General features: G+C 38.8%; 1 protein-coding gene across 3 annotated transcripts in view; it reads left to right on the top strand.

Moving 5' to 3' along the window:
• The window catches only part of mta1 (metastasis associated 1), a 112,413-nt gene extending 101,052 nt beyond the window's left edge, over positions 1 to 11,361 (top strand). For all 3 annotated transcript variants that reach the window (XM_039741812.1, XM_039741814.1, XM_039741813.1), the window contains one exon: positions 10,044 to 11,361. The gene's annotated coding sequence lies outside the window, so the exon portion shown is untranslated. The remainder of the gene's footprint in view (positions 1 to 10,043) is intronic.
• The last annotated feature ends 2,847 nt before the right edge of the window (positions 11,362 to 14,208 follow it).

The raw sequence follows: 14,208 nt of genomic DNA, 5'->3' as shown, positions 1-14,208 counted from the left end.
TGCATGTGTCTTGCATGTTGTGAGAATACAACTGGATGACTTGACGTGTGAATTTGGGACAAGAGCAACATAAGATTTGTTTCCCCCAGGATGTTTTTTTCCACATCATTTGTTGCTGTCCAACATTGTTCACCGTTGGTTTCTATTGCATTTATATTTACTTATTTGGCTGAAGCCAAGGCGACTTATGACATTTCTGATACAAATGGTTACATTTCTTCTGGTTTTCCAATTGAACCACAGACAGGTCACATGACCTGCTCAGCGTCACACAGTGTCAGTATTGGGATTTGAACCCACAACCACAAGGTATGAAATCCAAAGCCTTAACCACTACACCATACCACCTGACATTGTATTGTAAAATTTCTTTTTGTGTTCGTTCTGGAAGAAAACATGAGATTCAGATTATTTCCTGGTCATCACCACAAAAGACATTAAGTGAGTGATATATAAAAAAATTCATCGAACCCAAGCAGTCACCTACGGATGAAAACATTCAGCGGTCAGGTCATTAGGTACAGTATTGAATGGGATTCAGTTTTGCTCTAAAGCTGATGTTGATTTACATGATAGAAGTCAATAGAAGAAAGGAATCCGTGGTAAAACTTGGTCTATCCTGGAATCAAGCCATAAAATTGAACTGTGTGTGCGTGTTTTTTCCCTTTTGCTCACAGAACCTCTTGAATTCATCAAGGCGTTAATTCCATGTATGGAAAGTATGGTTCAAGGATGGTCTTCCAAATCAACTCCCAACATATTCTTTAGATTTTTTAGCTCTTGGGAGGACCTCTTCTCAGAATAGCTCATTAAATCTCAGCCATTACAAATTCAATTAGATCGAGGTTTGCTAACTGGCCATGCTAGCTCATTAAGCTGAATTCGCAGTCATGCTCTTTGAAATATTTTCTAGCTTTACTGTGTGGAGCATTAACCTGTTGAAAAATTAAATTTGCAGCTGGGTACACTGCACCCTAGAAAGGATATGTCAGCAAGCATTTTACGATACCCTGCGATATTCAAGCCCTCCTGCCTCCATCAGCACCATTACAATGTCACCAGAAGCTGCAGTTGTTGAGACCCGACAGGATGGATCCTTGAACCCTTAGGATTACTGCTCCCATCAGCATGAATTATGAATTCATGAAATGAGATGATGCTTTCTCATTTCTTCTGCATGCATGTTTCTTTGCCAACTATGCTATTAAATTTTCAGTTTAATTTATTCTTACTAAGTGCGCTTCCACTTAAGAGCCCAGGGCTCTATCTGATAATTACCAATCTAGCTTAGCCAAAAGACAAGAAACATGAACACACATCCAAATGTGAAATCAAACAGAGAAGGTATCATGCAATATTTACAAAGAAATATTTCATAAATGCAAGAGTGTTCTGTTTTTGCTTAAAATTGCCATTTCGGCTGTCTTAGGTCTGTCGCATTATGAAAGTGATTATTCCAAAAACAATAGCATTTGAGCACAAATTGTCTGAAAAATATGTCCATCTTTTGTGGCGACACATGCAATTCAAAGTTGACCAAGTACCACCACTTAGGGTGAAAAGTGAAAGAAAATGAGCAAATGAGTTGCTGACTGAAACACACGTGTCCCATTGTGATGATCCAGGCACTGGCTCCATGCTTCCTTGACGCTTACGGGAGACTCTTTAACAATAGCAGCGTTTATTTCTATAGCACGTTTTAATACAGACAGTGTAGCGCAAGGTACTTTTTTAATATGAAATAAAAGGAAGTTAATATAAAACCGAAACAAATAAGATTATGCAATAATATTATATAGTATGTAACAAAGAAAAAGGTATGGTCAAATGGCCAGGAGGACTGAAGGGAGGGGAGAAAAACTCTAGTTAGGCTGGATAAAAAAAATATATATATATATATATATATATATATATATATATATATATATATATATATATATATAATCTCTGCAGGGGTTCCAAGGCCATAAGACCACACAGCCTGAACTGGGCATTCTACCTAACATAGATTTTTAACCCAAAACTGCCGATAGTCATGACCGTGACGAGCTGGGCAAATGAGTACACATACAATTTACAAGGGGTTGGTACAAAAATGCCAGGTGCTTTTATTTAATATTAATGAAAGCAAAACATTGTTCAAAAAGTGCAGTGTATTAGTTGTTCCATATAAATAAATAAATCCATAAAACCAGTGATATGTATGTGTAGGCTAGTAAAATCATAAAAAAAAAATTAAATGAATCCAATGAAACATGGTTAAAACCCAGAGACCGTTTTTTCAGAAATATGAACACCAATGCTTCCTTCTACAAACTTGCATCACCCCTGTCTATCCTACCTCAACCTTACAGCCAGAGGGGTCACAACAACATTTATTTCTTTAGCACATTTTCATACAAACAATGTAGCTCAAAGTGCTTTACATGATGAAGAAAGAGAAAAAAGACAAAATAAATGAGAATTACACTTGGAGAACACTAATTAACATAGAATAAAAGTAAGGTCCAATGGCCAGGGAGGACAGAAAAAAAACTCCAGACGGCTGGAGAAAAAAAAAAAAATGTGCTGGGGTTCCAGGCCACGAGACCACCCAGCCCTCTCTAGGTGTTCTACCTAACATAAATGACCTCAGTCAGTCCTCATTGTATTCAGGGTTCACATGGAAGAATATGATGATGATGATGATGGTTGTGTGGTCTTCTGGCCTTTAATCCATCAATGTAGGGACATCATGGTGCTTTGATCAGGTGGTGGTGCAGATCGCCACCACAAAAAAACTTAAAAAGAACAGAAGAGAAAGTAGGGGTTATTATGGATTTTTGAGCCACCATGAATAATAATAATAATTCATTGAATATACAGAACATCAGGATTAAACTAAGATGAAGCTATGAGAAAGCCATGTTAAAGTAATGTGTTTTCAGCAGTCACTCACTGACCAGTGCAGTCAATACCTGCCTCAGGACTCCATTGCCAGTCCTTTGGTTTCCATGAGGTGCCATGCTGAACTGCACACATCCCCGCTGCCGGTCCTTTGGGGTCTTGAGGGAGACGTCGCATAATGGGCTGCTCTTTTTCCCCAGCATCGCTCGATAGGAGCGCACCTTCTTCGGCCCTAGGCTCCTCTCCCTGAGGCTCACACCTGACCACCTGCCTCTATTCATCTTTCTCTCTTTCTTTCATGTTAACCTCCATTGTTTCCTTTTCGATCTGTCTGAATTTCTGTAATTTGTCTTGTTTTCCTCCCTCTCTGTCACCCAGGCTTCTTTATATGGCCTGATCAAGTGCACACTCTGAAGTATGAATGAGGCTACTGACTGATCCACTTGCATTTGTAAGCGAGTTTGTGATTAGCCAAGCACCACCATCAACCCCAGAGTGGCGTTGTCGTGTGCACTTCCACTTCCATTCCAAGCCTGCACGCTCTTGGGATGTGATTATTTAAAAGCTTGCACGGCACCACTGTCCTCTTATTGCACCCATCTGTCATCTACACTACTTGTATATCAATTTCGCTTATGCTACTGGGTCAAGATTGGATTGCATTTTTGCCATAACTAATTTCTGGGTTGGAGTCGTAAACATTAATTGTATTTTCTAGTTTAGTGTTTAATCACACATTAATAAACTGAATGGCTTGTTGAATAATTGAGTCCGTGGATTGTAGAAAACTTCTACAGTAGGGGATGGTGAGTGGGGTTCACGGACATCGCTTGTCTCTGTACTATTACAGGAGACGGTGCTGGCGGCAGTATTTGATAATGTTATAAAGATGATCCAAAGTTCATTCATTTATTATAAGTTGCTTAAAATCATGAATGCTCTATTTGTGTCAATGCCTGAAATATATGTGCTTCATCATAAGATAGTCTTGAATAAATGTCTATCATCAAGAAACTGTAGAATTTACTAACAATGCCCTTGGTTCTTTTACTAAAGTATTCTTAACAGCAACTTGGCATGCCCAAAAAACACATTTCATTTTGTTTCATCGTGGCTTTTCTCTGTCACACTTAGTAACTATGTGCAAATGTATGATAGCATTGGCTTTTTCAAAAATGTTAGGTTTTGCTTTAATAAAAAAAAAATGTAGTCTCATCATTTCCTTTCTGAGTCGCACTGCAATGTAACTCCTATCTGTATGTTTGTCCGTCAGTTATGTAGAATATCTATCCATTCATTATCAAAATCTGCTTATAATATAACATCACAAAATAATACATAGTGGTGAGCAAAACAGCCAATTTTCCTTTTATGCAGATTGTCCTGATGGTAATGTCAAACTTTGTTTCATTACTGTGAAACTCTCTATAAAAAGAGCCTTTTTAGAACATTAGAACAATCTGGATGAGAGCAGGCCGTTCAGCCCATCAAAGTTCTCCAGTCCTATCCACTGAATTCCTCCAAAGTAGCGTCAAGTTGAGTTCTGAAAGTCCTAAAGTTGTTCCGTCTGTCCCATAACTTGGGAAGTTTTGTAGTTACAAAACTTGTTTAGGGGGGGTTGCGAGAAAGGAACATTGGTCCTTAAGGGTTTGGCAACACCATATGTCATAGAATATAATCCCAAACCAGTAAATATCCAAAGCATAGGAAATCATGCAGAGTCCAAAAGCCTTCTGGTTTCAGTTTAGACTTTTAGTAAAGATTCTCTGCTCTGGCTGCAAAGAAAGCTGCTGTTCCTGAACACAGAGATTATTATACACCGCTTAACATAGATTTCATACCTTGACATTGCAGCGATCAGTCAGGCCCACCTTAACCTCCATAGCGCTGCATTTTTTCTCTTTTCATTTTTGCCTTGAAACATTCCATATTTATTTAATCTCATCTTTCTACTATAAAGCGTGCAAAATACTAAAAGTACAAAGTCAAAAATGTAGAAAGTATAATAATACAAATAATAATAATGATAAAAATAATGCTAAATACCGTATGTACTGTCAAAATGTGTCGCTTGTGTGGAATATCTTGAAGCGTGGTGTAGTACGCAATCCAACGGGACAATAGTAGCGTTATTCCTTGCGGATTTTCTTTCTAGACTGAACAGCTTTTGAACAGCTTTTGAACAGCACACTGCACATGTGCGATTGACACGAGCATCCCTTTCAGATTCCTCAGAATCGTTTTAGATTTCACTGTTTCAGTTTCACTCCCTAAAGACAGATTCACCTTATCATCACTGCTCGTATCGTTTCTTACGAGACGCCTTTATGAAGCTAGGAGGAGATGTGTCTACACCTTAGCCTGAGTAACACTCGGGCCTGTTGCTCACACAAGAAACAACTCTATTGTTTCTTGAGCAACGCTCCACAGTAACACTGTTGGAACTTTTACTGCCCGAGTAATCTTTGGGCCTAACGCTTACACGAGACACATATATACAGTTGCCCGAGTGACCCTCGCGAATAATACTTTTAGCACTGTTTTTACAGTCCAAGTGGCGCTCAGGTCTAACATTAAGGAGGTTAATAAATTATGCCCTTCACATTCATTATTCATTGTGGTCATCGCCGACACCTGTTTGACATTTTGCCATCTTTGTATTCTAATTATCTAGCGTGTGATAATACAGTATGTAAAAATATCCAGGAAATATTGATGTAGATCCGTTTCCACACAATCTCCTCTTTTGGACCCATATATTTCTCAAAGGCGTCCGGTTGAAAAGAAACTGAGGTAAACTGTTTTTTTGGAAATTCAACATGGCTGAACACAACCCACAAAGAGACAAAATGATGTAATCTTTGATAAAAGCTCCAATCCAGCAAGGCATTTAAATTATTACATAAATAAGTTGAGAAAAAAATGTCAGTTTGAGCAGTACAGATCTTCATGTGTCTTCCCATCAGCACACTCCTGTAGTCCCCATGTCTGCACAGGTGTTTAGGTTGTCCTGCTATGTTAAGTCCCCCCTCCTCGATATGCCATATATAGCCTGTATAATACACATACAGAATTTTGTGACAGACAGACAAATGGATTGCAGTTTTATTTATATTGATGAGCACCAAATCCTGGAACCAAATTATGCCAACTAAACTGGAGACTTCACTTCAAACTTGTCAAGCAGTTGTTCTTAACCATTTTTCTTCCACACGACCCATACTTGCCCTTCTAAGTGTCTTTGAATACCAATCCATGACGACTGTCAGATTGGAGGACAGGGGGTAGGGGTTGACATGGATGGTCATACCATAGCAGTGTTTATTGCTTAAACTGCACACGGTGATCCACTTCGCAAACCGTAAGCGACCCTTTGCCTTTGAATACAACGGTGAGTCATGATTCTGCTTAGCCCAAAAGGTGCCCATTCACTACAACCCCATAGTTTAAGAAACTATGAAGCTGAATATTCCTTATATCGTGTGTTATGCCCTAATATTTGTATTTAAAAAAAAAAAAAAATCTGAAAATCATTGCTACTTATATTTAGGAGAATTATTTCTGCTAGCTGAGATTATATATTTGTTGGGTTGGCAGTTGTTAAAGGAGAAAACATTGTTTCATTTCCACACTTACTAATTACCTGTTAGATTGGTATTTGGAGTTGTACGTCAAGGGTTTTATACACTGTATAAAGCTCATAATTCACAGATTCAATGACGCACCTTCCAAACAACAAAAGCAAGTTTGGGGTGAAACCGGGTTGTCCCTTTTGTTGCCTGTGGACAAACGGTAAAGTAAGGAAAAAAGAAATAACATTGTTTGGCGTGCGTCACGTATGTGGGAAATAATAAGCAAGGTAATGGTAAGCGGTCGTCTCTAGCGGCACTTCATCCAGCAGTTGCTCAGGCTAGTAAATGAAACCTCCTTCCAAGATACCTGGGACTTTCATGGTGGCTAGACAGGAAGGGGGCAGGCTTAATAAATATCTCTGGGCGGTTTCTCAAAGAAGGAGAAGACAGACTTTAGCAGCAACATCCCCTCTTGTCTTGGCAGGTTACTACATACCTCGAGTGAGCAAGACTGTGAGGAAGACCACTGACACACATGCATGACAATACATATTTGTAGAGATGTACGTGTGAGTGTTTTTTCTTTCTTCGTCCTTATCTGTACTTTTCAGCCTACTAATTTATGGGAAACCTTGCAAAGTTCCTTTTCACTTTATCTGTATTCCTTCTGTGTTCAGCTTCTACTTCTAAGTCATGCTTCAGGGAAGAGTTGCAGGTATTTGTAATTTGTTCCAGGATGACCTAATAGCTAAGGCTGCAGGTTCTCGGAATAATAATAAGAGTACTTTGGCCTTTACAGAAGTATACTTGTGGGTTTGCTGGTGGATTTTTGTCAAGGATGAGAGGGGAGCAGAACTTACAATATAATGATCTGAAACGGTCTAATTAACGGGGAAGCTGCCAGTGGTTTTTAATGTCAACACCGAGAGTGATAATTAGATATAGCATGATTGAGAGTGTGGCTGTTTCACTCTAAGGAGTCAAATAGGGATAAAGTTGTTTATTAACGAGCATTCCTGTTTTCTCGTCCACGAGAATAATTAATTCACTCATCAAGATTACTTTATAATAAATGAAATCTAGATGAGTTAAGGGGTGTTGTGCTAAAATTTGCATTTAATCGGGTGTGTTTGTGAGGGTCTGTAGAGTTAATTTGATTGTATTTAATTTGGTAGCCTCTCAAATGATGCAGAAAAAAATCTGGAGTCTGGGGACACATTTTAAATTCATTATTGCTCTGAAGAAATTATACCTTTATCTCATAGCCACATTTTTGTGTGACCCGACATTTGCGCGATAGATATGCGTGCCGACAAAATCGCGAAAGTTTCATTAAATATGAATTACTAGTTTAAAGCATATATGATAATGTTTATTTTAGAAGTCAATATTATGAGACGCGGCATGCCATCAGCACGGCACGCAGATAGTCCTTAAGATCACACCCTGCATATTTAGGAAGAATTGCAGCAAGGGCGTCCCACTCTCTTGGCCTCTGTGGCGATTTTGGCGTCGCGCATTTGTCGAAAACCAGTTAGCGGGTTTGTCGGCACTCATTTGTCCGTCGCGGTTTTGTCGGGGCACGTATGTCTATTGCGCTTTTACCGGTGAACCCATTTCTGCACTTGACAATTGTTATCTACAACAGGGTTTCTTCAAGGTGTTTTTTTTTTTTGTTTTTTTTTCCCCTTGCGATCCAGTCTTGCCCTTCTTAGTGTCTTTGAGTCCCAGTCTATGACAACCATCCAGTTCCTCACTTGGAGTATCACTGGCCAGCAGTCATAGTGATTGCATGATCTCCTTAGTGTTAGACCCGAGCGTCACTCTGGCTGTAAAAACTGTTCTAAAAGCGTTCATGCCGAGCGCTACTCGTGCAAAAGTAAAGGCGTGTCTTGCATAAGCGTCAGACCTGAGCATTACGTGGGCAACGGCGTAGACGCGTCTTCTCCTAGCCTCATAATGGCGTCTTATTAGAAACACACCTTATCAGCAATGACAACAAGGTGTATCTGTCTTGAGGCAATGAAGTTGAAGTGGTCAGTGAAACAAAGAGATTCTGGTGATTCCAAAAGTAACGCGAACGTCATTCGCACATGTGCAGTGTGCCGTTCATATCATTATTATTATTCATCATTAATATTGTTTTTTGTATCATTATTATACTTTTTGCACTTCTGACTTTGTACTTTCAGTGTTTTGCACGTTTTACAGAAATATGAGATTTAATGAAAATGTCATTTTTCAAGCCAAAAAATGCAACATGTTTTATATATTTTTTTAAGAAAAAACGTAATGCTAAGGAGTTTTAACACACCTCATTAGTGCTCTTCAATAACTTTTTTTTTTTTTTTAAGTAAAACAGTTTTATTTGCTTTAATTCTAAATGCACTAAAAAGCAAAAAATACATTTTTCTTTAACCACAATTAAAATCATAGGGTGCATAAATTAATTGATTCAGACAATTTTTGAAACTTTTTTAGCATGGTGGGGAATTAGTCTTATTTTTTATATATTTTATGATGAAAGTAGCGCTTCTATTAATTAATTGTATAAATTACTTTATGTACACTCCACGATTTTATGTAGTCACATATAACCAGGAAAATTGTGGTTAAAGAAAAATGTATTTTTTACTTTTTAGTGTTTTTATAACTAAAATAATTAAAATCTTTTACTTATAAACATTTAAAAAATTTTTTTTTTTTTTGCTTTTTAGTTTGAGTATTTTGCAAATGATTTTTCTTTAATCATTTTTCATGAACGGGAATATTCTTTAAAAGTATTACATAATATATCTTCTTTGTAGAATTATTTGAATACTAAAAATAATTATATTTTGGTCTCTATTTTTCTGTTCAGGCTCTTATGGGATTAGCATTCAGTTGCTGCAAAAAAAAATATATATATATCTATATCGACGACTGAACGTCAGACTTACACCAGTACTTCCTCACCATGATCATTAAAGCTACTCCTTCCCAAGAGTCGGCACGTATATTTACATATGTATGCTCCTATATCTCGCTATGTTCTCTCTCTCTGTCATTGTTGTTGTGCGTTAATCGGAATCACTTAACCATTGATTACGGCGAATTTTGCTACGTAATTGCATCGGTTTTGACAGATTATTGTATTGTCATCGATACTGAACACGAATGCAAAATTTGAAGAAATTCTTTTCACCAAAAGTGTGTTTAAAATCAGTTGCACGATTTGACCCAGTCAAACAGAGACAGAGGAGTCCAGTTAAATAAAATAGTTTAAAAAGTGGAGATGTCCGTCATTTGAAATTGTCAACGCCTTGCCTGAGAAGTGTTCCAAAATCTTGTATTTCTGGTAGTATTTTTGTGATCACCCCTTTCTGAGTATGTATTTATGTAGTGTCTTGAGATTTGAAAATTTATTTCATTTTCCTTTCTAGTTTGTTCAGCCCTGATGAAGGGGTAGAGTCCCGAAACACGTCAGCCTGATGGACAATAATATGAATTTTCAGTGTCAGAAGTTTTAACTCCTCCTGATCATGTGGCTCTTTGAGATTGAATTGATGGCTATTGTTGTTTTGTTTTCTTTGTCTTTTCCAACAGGTTAATAGAGCAGCGTCTTTCATTGACTGAGACCAAGTATGCCTCCAGGTAGCCTTACACGATCTGTCCACCAGACCTGTCCAGTCATGGATCACAGCAGCCAGAGGCGAGTCAGTAATCATTGAGGACTGAAACCTGTCTTGGGTCAATACAGAGAGATAGGCCACATGGGACAGCAGCCTTTCCCTTCCTCTTTTTAAACCTTGGATGATAAATCTAAAACTGTGGATCAGTGATGGGACATTATTTGCATTGCAAGCCCAGAGGTTGGGTGAAGGATATTTACTTTGTATCATAGGCTGCGTGCATATTTTTTTAAAAAAACGCACACAAAAACACAAAAAAAAAAAGAGAAACAAACCTGCAGTGACTTTAATTGCTTTGAATTTGCTCACAGATATTTTGTCTTATATTTGTAATTTTTTTTTTTTAATTGAATTGTTTTTGTGAACAGTTTTCTTTGAAAGTCTGTTTAAGTTATTGAGAAATGATTGATGGAGGAACGTTGTATTTTATTGTTGTTTTTTTTTTGTTTCCTTCTTCCTAATTTACCCATTTGGTCTCAAACTGTGTAATTTAAGTATAAAACTCGTTTCTCTCGCTTTCTTGTGAATATATAAATAGAAGAAATTCAAGAAGTTACATTTTTCCTAAGTGGTGGCTGAAGATATCTTCCTGAAATGATGCAACGGGGAGTCGCTGTTGGAAAGGTGCCAGAGTCGGGCACTCTTCTGAACTTTTTGGGTTTTTTTTTTTTCTCTCCATTTCTTTTGTTCCTTCTGTATTCCTTTTTTTGTTTCTTTCAAAACTTGTGGATGGTTACAATTATGGTTGACCAATAACCTGTAACTTATCATGCTTTATTTTTTTTTATCCCTCTTGCCCACTGAAACTGAAGTGATACTCTGAGGTGTGGTATGAAGGAAATTAAGATATGTGCCGACGAGTCTCATTGAGCAGCTCGCTTTCAAGTGAAGAAAAAGACAAAAAAAAAAAAAAGGAAAAGACGGTCCTCAAATCTGCCATCATGCTTCTACGGTGGGCCTGTTCCTTTACGGTAAGCACCCATCCACTAATTTGTAAGACTGTGTCCTTCTAAAACAAAGAAATCCATGGAACCTGTGACAGTATTGCACTGCAGCGTGTGTAACTTTGAAGTTAAGATTCTGGGATCAGCATGTGCTTAACACCTGAAGTCTCCCATTTTGTATTTGTTACCGCTGGTCATTTATTCTGTAAGTTGAATTTCAAAGTTTGCATACTCCTGTGTCCACACTTCAAAGGGATTATTAAATACAGGTGTTTGGTTATTTAAGTTCTTTTCTTGGTCTTTGTCTTCTCTCTAAGCGTTACCTGTCATGAGCTCAATGCTTTCCTACTATACGTCTGTAAATCAAAATCAGAATGCGTAGCTTCTTAAAGTACGGGTTGTTGGTTGCCGCCTTTTGGGTCACGCAGGGTCGTGACTCACCGCCGTGTTCAGTGGGAAAGGGTCGCGTACGGTTTGCGAATACGAACGAAAATTAGTCCACGGGGAACCGAGTTGTTTCTTGTGGAAGTGATGATGATAATGGATGCTTAGCGCATTGCAAAAGTACCAAAAAATGAATTGCTGAAACATTCGATATACACTCTCGGCCTCTTTTTTGGTTACCACCTGTTCAACTGCTTGTTAACCCAAATGTCTAATTAACCAATCACATGGGAGCAGCTCAACACCTTTTGGCCTGTAGAGATTGTCAAGACAACCTGCTAAAGGTGACTGAAGTGGCTTTGAACGTGGCATGGTTGTTGGTGCCAGATGGGCTGGTCTGAGTATTTCAGAAACTGCTGATCTACTGGGGTTTTCACACAGAACCATCTCTAGGGATTACAGAGAATGGTTCAAAAAAAGCAAAATACTTAGTGAGCAGGAGTTCTCTGGGCAGAAATTGCCTGTTGATGCCAGAGGTCAGAGGAGGATGGCCAGACTGGTTTGAGCTGACAGAAAGGCAACAGTAATTCAAATAAACATTCTTTACAACCGAGGTATTCAGGAGAGTATCTCTGAGCACACAACACGTCAAACCTTGAAGCAGGTGGGCTACAGCAGCAAGAGACCACGGCGGGTACCACTCCTGTCACCTAAGAACAGATAACTGAGACTACAAGTCACACAGGCTTACCAAATTTGGACAATAGAAGATTGGAATAACGTCCCCTGGTCTGATGAGTCCCAATTTCCGCTGTGACATTTGGATGGTAGGGTCAGAATTTGGCTTCAACAACATGAAACCCTGCATCCATCCTGCCTTGTATCAATAGTTCAGGCTGGTGTGATGGTGCGAGGGGATATTTTCTTGGCACATTTTGGGCCCCTTAGTACCAACTGAGCACCTTTTAAATGCCACAGCCTACTCGAGTATTATTGCTGACCATGGCCATCCCTTTATGACCGCAGTGTACTCATCTTCTGATGGCTCCTTCTAGCACGATAACACGCCATGTCACAAAACTCAGATCATCTCAAACTGGTTTGTTGAACATGACAAGGAGTTCACTGCACTCAAATGGCCTCCATAGTTCCCAGATCTCAATCCAGCAGAGTACCTTTGGGATGTGGTAGAACAGGAGATTTGCATCATGGATGTGCGGCCGACAAATCTGCAACAACTGCGTGATGCAATCATGTCGATATGGACCAAAATCAATGAGGAATGTTTCCGGGACCTTATTGAATCTGCGCCATAAAGAATTACGCCAGTTCCGAAGGCAAAAGGGGGTCCATTACGGTACTAGCAATGCGCACCTAATAAAGTGGCCAGTGAGCGTACATTTAATCTCATTAAGACTTCTTCATTCCAAAGCATTTTTAAAATGTTGCTAACCATGCAAGTGCCAGTTTTAAAGTAGGATAACAGTTTCTTAAACTATGGGTTTGCTCCCTTTTGAGACATGTAGGGTTGTGACTCGCCATTTTATTTTATGGGAATGGGTCGCATTCAGTTGGCCAGCTGTCTCATGATGGGTTTGCCACGGGTAGTTAAAGCAGTTGACACTGCTCTGCTACACACCCCGCGGTGCCGCCACTGATTCTACAAGGACTTAACCCCACGAGTTGACAGTTGCCATAGTCTTGTCAATGAGAATCAGTCTGGGCAAGGTTGGGATGCGAGCAAAAAAAAAAAAAAAGTTTAAGAAATATTACCGTAAGAGGTTGTAGACCAACCAGGCACGCCCCTTAATAACGAAACTGAAAATGGTGGAAAGAATCAAAAGGGTAAGACGTCTTGGGTCCTTGTAAGCTTCTTGCTCAAAGGTTTCTCCTTTATTGAGATTTGCTTTCAACCCGAGCAGGGTCTGAAATGGTAAGTGATGTTGTGCGTCACGCTTGTTTAACTACAGTAACTACTGGTGCAGAAGGATCAGTCCCTCTGGAAGCGTACTGGAAATGATGTTATTGCCAGTTCCGGGACACATCCTCTGTTCTTCAGGGAAGAGATACGAGGTGGTTAGTGATCGCTTTCAGCCCTGCTTTACAGTCGGGCCATTTTGATGCCTCCAAATGACACAACTCAAGCTGTCGTTTTTCTTGCTGCAGTCTGTTAGGAAGATCATTAGAGGATTATTTCACCCATTTATTTATTTTTTTTTTTTATTTGACTTGTAGTGATAGCTGAGAAACATTTTAATCCCATGTTCTCATTTAGAATGGAGATAGAAGAAGTAAGAAATGAAAGAGATCTCCTCAGTGGATAAATAAGCAGGTTAAAATGAAATGAAAAAAGTCTGAATTAGTGCAAGTCACCCTAATCCTCTGTGTTTATAAGAAATTTGAAAATTTACTTCATGAGGTCCATAACAAACCATAAGTGCATCAGACATATGAAATACTGAATTTTGTGCTTCAGTTTAACACTTAATTATTATTTGGTTTCATCAGACTCCTTTTTGTATTACCCAGATTGTAAAAAAAGTAAATAAAAAATAAAACTGTAACAGAACTTTTTTTTTCTTCAGCAGCATTCTTGTTGTGTCTTTCCTCTTCTGACCGTACAGAATAACGAGTCCTTGACAATCCACAACACATCTATGGCAGCAGATTTCTTCTGACGAGAGTGTCTGCCGCCATTTGACTCCATGCTGTAATGAAAACCAATGACGGTTCAGCTTTAGCTTGTGGCCT

The sequence above is a fragment of the Polypterus senegalus genome, chromosome 18 (assembly GCF_016835505.1).
Source record: "Polypterus senegalus isolate Bchr_013 chromosome 18, ASM1683550v1, whole genome shotgun sequence".
Lineage (NCBI taxonomy): Eukaryota > Metazoa > Chordata > Cladistia > Polypteriformes > Polypteridae > Polypterus > Polypterus senegalus.
The sequence above is the reverse complement of the archived record's forward strand: the minus strand, read 5'-3'. Positions and strand labels throughout refer to the sequence as shown.